At 42.8% G+C, this 13,575-nt stretch overlaps 1 non-coding gene across 1 annotated transcript; it reads right to left on the reverse strand.

The window, feature by feature from the left end:
• Positions 1 to 2,982: 2,982 nt before the first annotated feature.
• On the reverse strand, positions 2,983 to 3,068 carry TRNAE-UUC. Its single transcript has one exon. It is a non-coding gene; the product is annotated as a tRNA-Glu (tRNA).
• Positions 3,069 to 13,575: the final 10,507 nt, after the last annotated feature.

Raw genomic sequence — 13,575 nt, forward strand, 5'->3', positions numbered from 1 at the left:
CAAGCCCTGCGTCGGGCTCTGTGCTGACAGCTCAGAGCCTGGAGCCTGTTTCGGATTCTGTGTCTCCCTCTCTCTGACCCTCCCCCGTTCATGCTCTGTCTCTCTGTCTCAAAAATAAATAAACGTTAAAAAAAAAAAAAGAAAGAAAGAAAACCATAGTTGAAAACCCTTATTTCTGCCAGGATATTTCTCAGAAGCTACTTCGTCTTTGGAGATTTTTTTTGCATTGCGTTTTACTTACTACTATAGCTACAACAGCTATATATATGCTTTATGTATTTATTTATTTCAAACATATGGCCAGTGTGGACTGAAAAGTAATCATTTGTGATAAATTAACTCACGACCTCATGCCATGGGATGACCCTCCCAAAGAACTAGACGAATGGTCATCTGTCCTTCCTTTCTAGTCCCCGGTTTAAAAATATGGTGTGGCGGGGCGCCTGGGTGGCTCAGTTGGCTGAGTGTCTGACTTCAGCTCAGGTCATGATCTCACGGCTCATGGGTTCGTGCCCCACATATGGCTCTGTGCTGACAGCTCAGAGCCTGGAGCCTGCTTCGGATTCTGAGTCTCCCTCTCTCTCTGCCCCTCCCCCCACTCATGCTTGCTCGCTCTCTCTCTCTCTCAAAAATAAGTAAACATTAAAAAAAAATACGGTGTGGGGGCCCCTGGGTGGCTCAGTCAGTTAACTGTCCGATTTGGGCTCAGTTTATGATCTCATGGTTCATGAATTCGAGCCCTGTGTTGGGCTCTATGCCGACAGCTCAGGGCCTAGAGTCTGCTTCAGGTTCTGTGTGTGTGTCTCTCTCTGCCCCCTCCCAAGTCTCTCTCTCTCAAAAATAAATATTTTTTAAAAATTTAAAAATAAAAATAAGAAGTAAATAAAAAATAAAATTACAGTGTGTTGGGGCTCCTGGGTAACTCAGCTGGTTGAGCGTCTGACTCTTGGTTTCAGCTCAGTTCATGAGCCCGGGGTTGTGGGATCGAGCCCCATATTGGGCTCTGTGCTAAGCATGGAGCCTGCTTAAGATTCTCTCTTTCCCTCTGCCCCCGCTTGTGTTCTCTCTCTCTCAAATGAATAATTAAATAATTACATCAAATAAAAATACAGCGTTTGAGCTATAGACTTCAGCAATAGGTTTTAAAGAGGAGAGAGAACTAAAACAGAATATACATTTTGACCATCTCTGGTAAGGAGTAAACACAGAGTTTACTTAAGTTTTTTAAACCTTCAGGCTAGGTAAACCCTTCAAGTTCAATTTTGGTCCCCCATTGTGAACTATTCCAAACTCATTGTCCAGGAAGAGTGCTCTGCCATTATCACTGTTGGAGAGAATCAATATTATTAAAATAATAATTCTTCCTGAAAAAATTTGTCTGCAATGTTGGCCACTCAACAAGTCCAGGGAACAAATGAAGCCATTATATAAATTGGTTATTAAAGTCTTATCTCAAAAGGAGGGACATGAGAAAGTGCCAAAAGGATGCCAAACGGGACGGTGATATAGGAAGTAGAGATTGAATGTTTTCCTTTTTACTCTTTGGACTGAACCAGAAATTGTCGATCTCTTGTTCCCTCATGGGTGCATTTGGCATGATAATGACTAAATGAACTCAATCAAATACTCTAAAATGTAATGCATGCTGTATTTAAAAAGAAATTGGGCTTCATCAAAATTTAAAATGATTGTGCCTCTGAAGGACACCATCAGAAGGTGAAAAGACAAAACACCAGATGGGAGAAAATATTTCCAAATAGTATATCTGATAAGAGACTTGTATCTAGATTATATAAAGAACTCTTTTTTTAATGTTTATTTTTGAGAGAGAGAGAGAGAGTAGGGGAGGGGGGAAAGAGAGAGAATCCCAAGCAGGCTTCGTGCTGTTAACGCACAGCCTGACGCAGGGCTCAAACTCACGATCGATGAGATCATGACCTGAGCCAAAATCAAGAGTTGGACGCTTAACTGACTGAACCACCCAGGCGCCCTTATATAAAGAACTCTATACTTCAATAATAAAAAGGCAAAACCATTTTAAAAAAAAAATGGGCAAAAGACCTGAACAGACATTTCTCCAAGGGAGACATACAAATGGCCAATAAGCACAAGAAGAGATGCTAGTCATTATTAGTCATCGGGGAGATCCAAATCAAAACCACAGACAGATACCATTTCACACTTATGAGGATGGTCATAATCAAAAAGTCAGTTAATAACAAGTGTTGACAAGGATGTGGAGAAATGGGAGCCTTCATACGTTCATGGTTGGATTATAAAGTGATTTAGCTGCTTTGTAAACAATTTGGCGGTTTCTCCAAATGTTAGACGTAGAGTTTCCATAGGAACCAAAAAATGTCACTCCCAGGTATGTGCTAGGTGAAATGAAAATGCACGTCCACACAAAAACTTGTACACAAACGCAGCATTATTCATAATAGGTAAACACAACCCAAATGTTCATCAACTGATGAATGGATACACAAAAGTGGTAAATCCATACAATGGAATATTGTTCGGCCATGTAAAGGAATGGGGTACTGACACCTGCTACAACATGGACCAATCTGAAATGTTTATGCCAAATGAGAGAAGACGGTCACAACAAAACCACAGATTATACGACTTCATTTATATGAAATATGCACAATAGGCAATCCTATAGAGACAGAGAGTAGGTAAGTGGTTTCTTAGGGTTGGGCAATTGGATGGGGGGGGGCGGTGACAGCTAAAGGGTGTAGGATTTCTTTTCGAGGTGATGACAATGTTCTAAAATCGGTTATAGCGGTGGACGCACTTATCTGTGAATATACTAAAAACCATCCCATTGTATGCTTTATATTTATTTATTTATTTATTTGTGTCAAGGTTTATTTGTTTTTGAAAGAGAGAGACAGACAGAGCATGAGCAGGGGAGGAGCAGAGAGAGAGAGGGCGACACAAAATCCGAAGCAGGCCCCAGGCTCCGAGCTGTCAGCACAGAGCCTGAGGCGGGGCTCGAACCCACGGACTGCGAGATCATGAACCTGAGCGAAAGTCAGATGCCCAACCGACTGAGCCACCCAGGCGCCCCTACTTATTTATTTTTTAAGTAAGCTCTACAGCCAAAGTGGGGCTTCAACTCATACCCCTGCGATCAAGAGTTGCACGTTTTACCCACTGAGGGAGCCGGGCGCCCCTGAATTGCACACTTTAAATGGGTGAATCGTAGAGTAAGAGAACTGTAACTCAATGAAGCTGCTAAGCAAATCAATGGCGAATGTGACGGTACTTCAGGAGAATTGGATGATCTGAGTAACACGGAAATTCTGTTCGTCGTAGTAAGCGGCAACACACAGAAACTATGAAATTAATTGGTCTGAGTGTGCCCCGAGAACACGAATTCATTAATTCATTTAATTATGTATGTGTTCAGCAAACTTTCGTCGAACTTGTAATTTTCTTTACGGCACTTGCTTTGACGTCCGACTCCGCCCCAGGTCACGATCTCACGGTTCATGAGTTCGAGCCCCCCATTTGGGCTGGCTGCTGTCCACGCCGAGCCCGCTTCGGATCCTCTGTCTCCCTGTCTCTCTGCTTCTCTCTCTCTCTCAAAAGTAAATAAATAAATAAATTCATACACACACACACACACACACACACACACATATATATATATATATATATATTTTAAAAGCACTTGCTTCTGGTGATGGGAACACACAAACAGGATTCATGATAATCCTTCTAGCAGGGTGACCAGACATATAAAAAACCTCCATGGCGTCCAATAGGATGACCTCAGAATTTGTTAATGAGGCCAGATAAAAGTCACACTCTGAGTGAAAATCACCATAAGAGAAATGAGCTCAGCCATTTCTAGGAGCCCCCCCTGCCTGACAGATGTTTTATAAATGTGCTTCCGACAGTGATACTTGGAAACCACCAGGGTCAGATGCACTAAACAGGACCGGGTCTGTAAGGCTTGGGGACTCATGTCCCTCGGCCAGGCTGACTTCTCTGCCGTCATCAGGAAACCGTGTCCCTGAGAATTAGTCTCCGTACACTCTCCGCGCCCCTGGCTTTGGTGTCTGATCTGCTCAGGGGCTTTCTCTTGTCTTCCTGCCTGTTGTCATTTCTTATCTTTCAGCCTCACTACCGGCTTTGGTCACGCTTGCAACACCCCTTCTGTCTGTCCAAGAAGGCTTCAGCGTCTAAGGCGGATCTTTCAGGATCTTGCTCCCGCCCCCAGCCCGGGTCCTGTCTCAACACTAACAGTACCTCCTAGTCTTGCCTAGGTACCCAGTGCGTAAGGAAGAGTGAGGAAGCATCCGCCGGAAGGCCTTTCTGGAATGTGAGTTAACCTGCTTATTTGTTTTGTCCGGTGAACCATGTGCCGAGAGAAAGGGGATATTCTGGGTGAAAAGTAGCAACAGAGACAAACCTGTCTGTGGATCTTCAGGATGGACAAGAGGTGAGCTCTCCTTCTGACTCTCGGGCCCATGTAGCTTTATGACACCAGCGAGTTTAACCATCTGATCTGTTTGTCTGATTCCCATGCTCACCCAATATTCACTCAGTGGTGGAATAATCACTTGGCCTCCCGGGGTACCCGTTTCTGCAAGGAAAAAGATGTGCTGACCAGCTCACGTGGGCAGTCCTCTTTGCTTGATCTTCTATTTCTGAGGATAATTTAATAAATTGCTATTGGGGTCTCCAGGAAGCAAGCAGTCTCCTGAATCTAATCGTCTCTGGGTTGCATGTTGAACTCCAGCGTCCCAGCCTCCAAAGTGAATCCCATTCCCCGTGAGGCCCCTTTGGAGAGAGTCACCCGCCTCCCTTTCTCAAGTTCTATTAAATGCAACCACTATTCTTCAATGCGAGACATAGTCTAGAAGAATTAGAAACCAAATGCCAGAAAGGCATGGTCTCAGAGGGACTGATACGTCTTGGGCGGAAGGGAAGTAGGAGTCGAAGAAGACCAGGCAGAGGAAATATTCGAACCTTCAAAAAACATTTTATTTGGTGTCATACTTTGAGGGAGGGTCGTTTTTCTAATTCTACAAAGTAACGAGTGCGTGTTTCATGCCGGACATTCGAAAAATACGGAAAAGAGTAAATAGGAGAAAACGCAAAAGGTGATTAAAATGTAGACAAGCTGAAGAAGTCAGAAAGTCGCTTCTACAAGACACTCTTTCCTGAAGTTTTAGAATCAATTTTTCTGAAAAAAAAAAAAAATTTTTTTTTCCCACCGGGGCCACACACGGTCACTCAATGCCAGTCCAAAAACTCACTGACATATCAGAGTGGGCTGAATTCAGCTAGAGGCAAAAACCCAAAGTTTAGCTTTGGGGGATTCACATCCAAGTTTAGACCTTTTATCTTAGTTTTTCTCGATGTTTAGCCTGGAGACCCCACCTGCATCAGAACCATCTGGAACAACTGGTGTGAAAATGCAGAATGAGAATCTCAGGGCGTGGGGCCAATAATCTGCATTTTAACACACTCCTTAGGTTATTCTTGGGGTTTTTTTTTTTGATGTTTATTTATTTATTTTGGGAGAGAGAGAGAGAGAGAGAGAGAGAGAGAGTGTGTGTGTGTGTGTGTGTGTGAGCAGCAGAAGGGTAGGAAAAGAGGGAGAGAGAGAATCCCGGGCAGGCCCCATGCTGTCGGCACAGAGCTCGGACACGAGGCTCTACTCACAAACTGTGAGATCATGACCTTAGTCAAAATCAAGAGTTGGATGCTTAGCCGATCAAGCCATCCAGGCGCCCCTACCTAAGTTATTCTTATCTGTACCGGAGTTTCGGAACCACTTAAAAAAAATTTTTTTTTAACGTTTATTTATTTTTGAGACAGAGAGAAAGACAGAGCATGAATGGGGGAGGCGCAGAGAGAGAGGGAGACACAGAATCAGAAGCAGGCTCCAGGCTCTGAGCCATCAGCCCAGAGCCCGACGCGGGGCTCGAACTCACGGACCGCGAGATCGTGACCTGAGCTGAAGTCAGACGCTCAACCGACTGAGCCACCCAGGCGCCCCCGGAGCCACTTTTAAGAAGCTTTTTGGAGTGATAAAAATGGTGGCTTGGAGATGTGAACGTGGGTACTTTAAAACACGTCTGGGGGCACCCGGCTGGCTCATTCATGGGGCATGTGGCTCTTGATCTAAGGGTTGTGAGTTCCAGCCCCACATGGGGTGTAGAGATCACTTAAATAAGTAAGTAAACTTAAAAACACATGTGAGGGAATTGGAACCCTCGTGCACTGCTGGTGGGAATGTAAAATAGTCCAACACTCCGGGAAACGATATGCTAAACGAAAGGGAGTGTATACACACAATGGAATGTTAGTCGGCCTTGAAAAGTGAAATTGTGTCACGTTGCAACACGTTACAGACCTTGAAGATTCGATGCCAAGTGAAATAAGCCTGTCACAAAAGGGCAAATACCTTAAGATTCCACCTCAGTGGGGTACCCAGACCAGTCAAATTCACAGAGGCGTTTTTTACAAATGGAAGGTTTGGAACGACCCTGCGTCAGTCAAGTCCATGGGCGCCGCTTTTCCAACAGCATTTGCTCACTTTGTGTCTCTGTGTCCTAATTTCATGTTATGTATATTTTACCCCAATTAAACACACATGGCCACGCATGCATGGGCGTGCACACACATCTAACACCAGGGATTCCTTTGCTGTGTCTGCAGTGACAATCCAAAAGGCTCTCACCAGGGGCAACCACAAAAATGTGGGCCAAGTTCAAGCCCAAATGCAGAAGGTTATAACCATCACGCAAAATATCCAGCCTTACCAGAAGACAAGGGCTTCTGATTTGCTTCTGGGTGTGATTCAAAGTGCCCATTTGGTGGGCTGCGGATCCAGATCTGGTGAGTGAAAAGTCACCAGTGTCCCTGATTGGCCCAGCAGGATGAGGATTACAGCCCTGAGCTCATAGCGGAAACAAAAGCCAACAAAATAATGCTCTTTTTTTCCCTGGGGTTTGAAAACGTTAGTTAACGGCTACATAAGGCTGTAATTACTTATGTCTCCTCCTAAAAAGCCCTTGATTTAGAAAGCCTATGTTGTTCTCAGGGCAGCGTTGGTTGCTGCCAATCTATATTTTCCCTCTTCTTTACTGTTGGAAAACTGACCAATTTTACTACATAAAAGGGGCAGATTCAAGTGGTTTGCAAGCTATTTAGAGCAATTTTTTTGACAAGTACAGGCTGCTTTTGCAAAAAGATTTGGAAGGCAGTCATTGGCGAATTCCTAAACTCAATCAACCATAATACAATCTCACTAATATGATTTCTTAAACATATTTGAATTATGGATTTCCTTTTTTTTTTTTTTTTGAGAGAGAGAGAGAGAGAGGGTGCAAGTGAGCGAGGGACAGAGAGAAAGAGAGAGAGAGAAGTAGGGCTCACCCAAAGCAGGGCTTGAACTCACGAACCATGAGATCATGACCTGAGCAAATTCAGATGCTTAGCAACTGAGCCACCCAGGTGCCCCCTGAATTATGGTTTTCTAAAACTTGAGACTGATTTTTTCTCCAATGCAGACATCACGGCAGACCTCCTTGAATAAAGTGATAGGAAGCTGCCCTTATTTTCAAGTTCAAGCATCCCTCCAAATGTGTTGAGCCACATTCCCCTTCTGTCTGCTGATCTGCCTGCGACCCTGGGCAGACCAACTCCCTGAGGCTTTTGTAACAAGACATGCTCTTGCTACATTGTTAACTGTTCAGAGCATGAACAATGGAAATGAACTGCATGGTACAAGCCAGGGAGGACTTTTTTTTTTTTTTTTATACATGGAAAATGACCGAAAGGAAGCACACCAAAATTTTAACAGTGCTTATCTCTAGGTTTGAGGCTTATTAGTGAGGTTTATTTACGTGCATATGTAAACTTAATTTTTTTCTGTATTTTCTAAATGTTCTACAATAAGTATATAATTCTTCTTCTTCTTCTTCTTTTTTTTTTTTTTTGAGAGATAGTGAGACAGAGTGCGAGCGGGGGAGGAGCAGAGAGAGAGGGAGACACAGAATCCGAAGCAGGCTCCAGGCTCTGAGCTGTCAGCACAGAGCCCGATGTGGGGCTCGAACCCATGAACCCCGAGATCATGCCCTATGCCAAAGCGGGATGCTCAACCGACTGAGCCACCCAGATGCCCCTGACTTTTATTTTAATGTTTATTTATTTTTGAGAGAGAGAGAGAGAGAGAGAGAGAGAGACAGAGCATGAGCAGGGGAGGGGCAGAGAGAGAGGGAGACACAGAATCCGAAGCAGGCTCCAGGCTCTGAGCTGTCAGCACAGAGCCCAACATAGGGCTCAAACTCACAAACGGTGAGATCATGACCTGAGCCAAAGTTGGGCATTTAACCGACTGAGTCACCCAGGCGCCCGAGAGTTACATTCTTTTTTTTTTTTAATTTTTTAAACATTTATTTATTATTGAGAGACAGAGACAGGCAGATCATGAGCATGGGAGGGGCAGAGAGAGGGGGAGACACAGACTCCGAAGCAGCCTCCAGGCTCTGAGCTGTCAGCACAGAGCCCGACGTGGGGCCCGAACTCACCAACCGCTAGATCACGACCTGAGCCGAAGTCGGACGCTTACCCGACTGAGCCACCCAGGCGCCCTAAACGGGTTTTGTTTTAAGGCACAAATCATGGTAATCTGTTATGGCAACAGTGGAAATGAATATGTGGCCTGAAATGAAAATCTATCCTCGAGAAGTAAGAGCCATTTTAAAGCTTAGTTATCAGGTTAAATATAGAACTTTCTATAACCCAGGAATATTGTCATATGAATTATGATAACATCATAATTAGTTCAGAAAACTTCAAAACAAAATAATTATTGCATTGCTGCAGACCAGCTGGGATGGTGCTCAATGCCATGTGAATTCCCTACTTACTGTTAGAATTATTCCTTCAGAGGGTTGTGGATGCTTTGCATTTAACATTAATCATATTCAAAGAAGAAAAGAAGAGGGGCGCCTGGGTGTCTCAGTCGACTGAGCGTCCGACTCTTGGTTTCGGCTCAGGTCATGATCTCACGGCTTCGTGGGTTCGAGCCCCGCTTCCAGCTCTGCGCTGGCAGCTAGAGCCTGCTTGGGATTCTCTCTCTCTCTCTCTCTCTCTCCTTCTCTCTCTGCCTTTCCCCCAGTCGCACTCTCTCTGTCCCTCTCAAAATAAATAAATAAACTTAAAAAAAAGAAGAAGAAGAAAAGATCGGTTGTCTTGCAAAAGTTAATACAGATTCTAATTCAAGGATTCTACATATGGTCATCTTTGTAGGTGGAAGGGGTGAGACTTTGTAAAGTTCTTTTAAAATCATTTTGCTAGGACGTCCCGAAACACAGAGAAGCTTAAGATTCCGATCTCATTATCCAAGGTGGCAGTGTTCCTACTCTCCATTCCGGCAAAGTTAGAGCCTGTTGAAATGCAGTTCAAGCCAGGCAGAAATTAAGAGACAGAGTTGTTAAGAGGGTTCCCAGAAATGAGAAAGCAACCACAGACCTGCAGGCAGCCCATTTCAGGGATCAATACATTGACTGTGTCTATCTTTTTAAATCACTATATTCTGCTCCAGGCTTTGATGTAGTCAGAGAAAAAAAAAACAAAAACACAAGGAAATACATCAGGGACACCCTAATGATGTGCAACGTGGGCTGTGGACACCCTGAGCCACGGAGCTGTTTTTGTTATTACTAATAATTGCTTATCATCATTGGATGATTGCCTGATGTGCGTGAGGTCATCTGGGGAATACCAATTTGTTCAGCACTGATAGATAGCATATTCCTCAGCTCTGTGTAGTTTTTAAGACGCGCCATGTGTCGGCATTTTGGTGAAACTCACGTTTGCTTTGGCTTTTAAGATTTCTTGGGTAGACGTTAAGAAAGGTGCATTCAGTTGCTTTGTTTAAATGTTTATTGAAAAATACAAATGTCTGTTAGCCCGTGGGCCATGTTAGAACAAGCATAGAACATATAGGTGCCGTTGAAATAGACCTACATTTATATTCTCTGCAACTCAAAGCGTACCCAATGAGAACAAGGCTGGGCACGAAGTTGGAACACATTAAATACGTTGCTTACTTAAAGTGTTCAGACAAATAATCATATAATACAATTTTGTGTGAATGAACGAAAAGTCTTATTAAGATTGTGTGCAACAGCCAAACCTGTGATCAGATTTCCAAATTTTATTTGGAATAATAGAGTTACCTTTATTGTTTTTGTACCAGATTTGTGACTTTGTACTACTTTCAGTCTCTGCTACTACCTTTAGCCAGTGTGAAATACGGAAGGAGCAGCCTCAAAAACATCTTATTTTATTTATTCATTTATTTATTTATTTTAGAGAGAAAGAGCAAGAGTGGGGGTGAGCGAGGCCGAGGGAGAGACAGAGACAGAATCTTACGCAGGCTCCAGACTCAGCGAGGAGCCTGATGGGGGCGGCTCGATCCCACGACCCTGGGATCATGACCTGAGCGGAAATCAAGAGTTGACGCTCAACTGCCTGAGCCACCCAGGGGCCCCCAAAACATCGTGTTTTAAAGGAAAAATAGTACTTTTACTGTGGAGAAGCATGGAGGCTACTTTATTTGTCAAGTAATTCAAGTTAGCATCATCAACAGTGCAACAAACTGACCTCCCGATCTCATGCACTGAGAAGAATGTAACACCCACTTCTCTGATATTTCTGGCAAATATGCCCAACCCAAATCCAAGTGTCAAGAAATATACAAACCTAAATTGAGGTTTGTATACCTACTAAACGACTGGCCTGTACCATATTTAAAACGTCAGTATCATGAAAGACAAAGAAAAATAGAGACATTGTCCAGGATTTTAAAACGTTAAAGAGGATATGACTGCTAACTGGGTAATATGGTCCTGAATTGGATTCTGGATCAAAGGTGGGAAGAAATTTGGTATAAAGGACGTTATTGGGACAACTGGCAAAATTTGTGTATGTTCCATTTTCTGAATTTGGTCATTTTACTATGGTTGTGAAAGAGAATGTCCCTGTTTTTAAGAAATGCACGTTGAGGGGCGCCTGGGTGGCTCAGTCGGTTAAGCGTCCGACTTCGGCTCAGGTCATGATCTCACGGTCTGTGAGTTCAAGCCCTGCTCAGGGCTCTATGCTGACAGCTCAGAGCCTGGAGCCTGCTTCAGATTCTGTGTCTCCCTCTCACTCTGTTCCTCCCCCACTCACGCTCTGTCTCTCTCTCTCTCTCTCTCTCAAAAATAAATAAACATTAAAAATAAAGTAAAATAAAAAAGAAATGCACATTGAAATATTTAGGGGCTAAAAGGACATAAGGTGTGCAGTTTACTCTCAAATGGGTTAGAAAACTAATAATAATAACAACAACAATAAAATATATATAGAAGAACAATAATATATATTATATATAATTAATTATAATTCTTTTAAATATATATTTATTCTATATTTTATATACTTATATTTAATATAAATATATTTATATATTTATATGCAGTTATAACGAATTATAACTATGTATTATAATATATAGAGAGAGACCCAAAGAGAGAGGAAGAGAGAGAAACTGATAAAGCAAGTTTGATAAAATGTTAACAACTGGTAAATTTGGGTAAAGGACATACCTGAGAATCTGAGATCTACATACTATTTCTAAACGAAACTCACCTGTAAGTTTAAATTATTTCAAAGTAAAAAGTTCAAATGAAATAGAATAATAAGTAAACATTAAAAACATATTCCAGCTGTGACAATTCTGAGACTCCAATTATATACCCTGCCCCGAAGCAGGCAAATGTTAACACAACTCAATTAAACTGTGTAAGCCTTGGGGCGCCTGGGTGGCTCAGTCGGTTAAGCGTCCGACTTCGGCTCAGGTCATGATCACGTGGTCCGTGAGTTCAAGCCCCGCGTCAGGCCCTGTGCCGACAGCTCGGAGCCTGGAGCCTGTTTCGGATTCTGTGTCTCCCTCTCTCTGACTCTCCCCTGTTCATGCTCTGTCTCTCTCTGTCTCAAAAATAAATAAGCATTAAAAAAGAAAATTTAAACTGTGTAAGCCTTTTGGTTAAATTTGTTCACAAATATCTCACCCCAAGTTAATGTTAATTTCTTATCGATGTCCTCCTTGTTTTTCTCACCAACAAATATCATGCAAGGGGATGTTGCTAGATTTGGGCTTCCTCAAGGAAGTGAGTCACTCCTCACCCGGAGTGACTGAAACAGGCAAATGGGATTAAAATGTACCCATTAGCCAAGCTGTCTACACCCCAATTTCAAGGGCTACTGACCTAGACACAAGACGCATTCATGGACACATAACCGCCAGCTCCCCAGAAACTAGCTTATCCCAAACTTTTCATTAAGAGACTAGGGTGACTCAACTCTCTTTTCCCACTACCGTTTTACCGTTGCAGAAATATGACGTTAGCGCTGGGAAATTAAACTCTGCCTATTTAGATAAGAGGAAAGGCAATGCCATTTCATTTCTAAATAGGTCTTCTTTTAATAGTATATTTTACAATAGTGTCTCCCTCAAAAAGGCAAACACGATGTATACATTTATACAGTTGTGAATAGAATTTTCTATTACCAAGCCTGTCTCTCAATTGTTGCCAATGAATGTGCACAGTTTAGATAATGTGTTTTAGGTTGAAAAGGACTGTGCGTCAGAAAAATACAGGACACCTTAAGACTTTAATTTTCCCTCAGCCTATTTATGACAGATACAGCTAGCCAATAAAAAGAAAAAGAGTGAAGATATAGGGGAAAAATGCTATCCTTTCTCACTGCCTCGTGCGCACACCCATGATCCCCTGAGGGACGCGTTGTAATTGCCTCCTGGGATGGAGACAGAAGACACACAAAATCTAGGTCTGATTATGTAAGAGATTGCTAATCACTAAGACAACAATAATCACAGGACTAAACTACAAAATGTAGGGACCTGTGGTCCCTTTCGTGCAAACGAAATCAGCAGCAATTATTCAACAGCTTAAAAATCAACTCCGTGGGGGAAATTCTTTACGGCCCCTTGAGTCTAAAGCATTTTTTTTTTTTCAAATACTTTAAAGAAAGGAAACCTGTGCAAAGTCTTTATGGCCTTGGAAGTCTTTTTTTTTTTTTAATGTTTATTTATTTTTGAGAGAGAGAAAGAGACAGAGCACAAGCAGGGGAGGGGCAGAGAGAGAGGGAGGCCCAGAATTGGAAGCAGGCTCCAGGCTCTGAGCTGTCCGCACAGAGCCCGACAGGGGGCTCGAACTCACGGACCGTGAGATCATGACCTGAGCTGAAGTCGGTCACTTAACTGAGTGAGTCACTCAGGCACCCCAGAAATCATTTTACAGACCTAGTACCAATACCATGTTTTGGTATTCAGTTTTTATCAGCAGCATATTATCTTGTAAAATTTCAAACCTTCAGGAAAGTTTCGAGAATGGTAAAATTAACTCCCATATACTCTTCACCAAGATTCACCAAATGTAGCACATTTATTTTCTCCCTCCGCTCCTCTCACTGTATGTTTTTTCTTTCTTTCTTTTTTCCCCATTTCTTGTTCTCTTTCTTTTCCCGAACCATTTG

Source organism: Panthera tigris, chromosome X (genome assembly GCF_018350195.1).
Source record: "Panthera tigris isolate Pti1 chromosome X, P.tigris_Pti1_mat1.1, whole genome shotgun sequence".
Taxonomy (NCBI): Eukaryota; Metazoa; Chordata; class Mammalia; order Carnivora; family Felidae; genus Panthera; species Panthera tigris.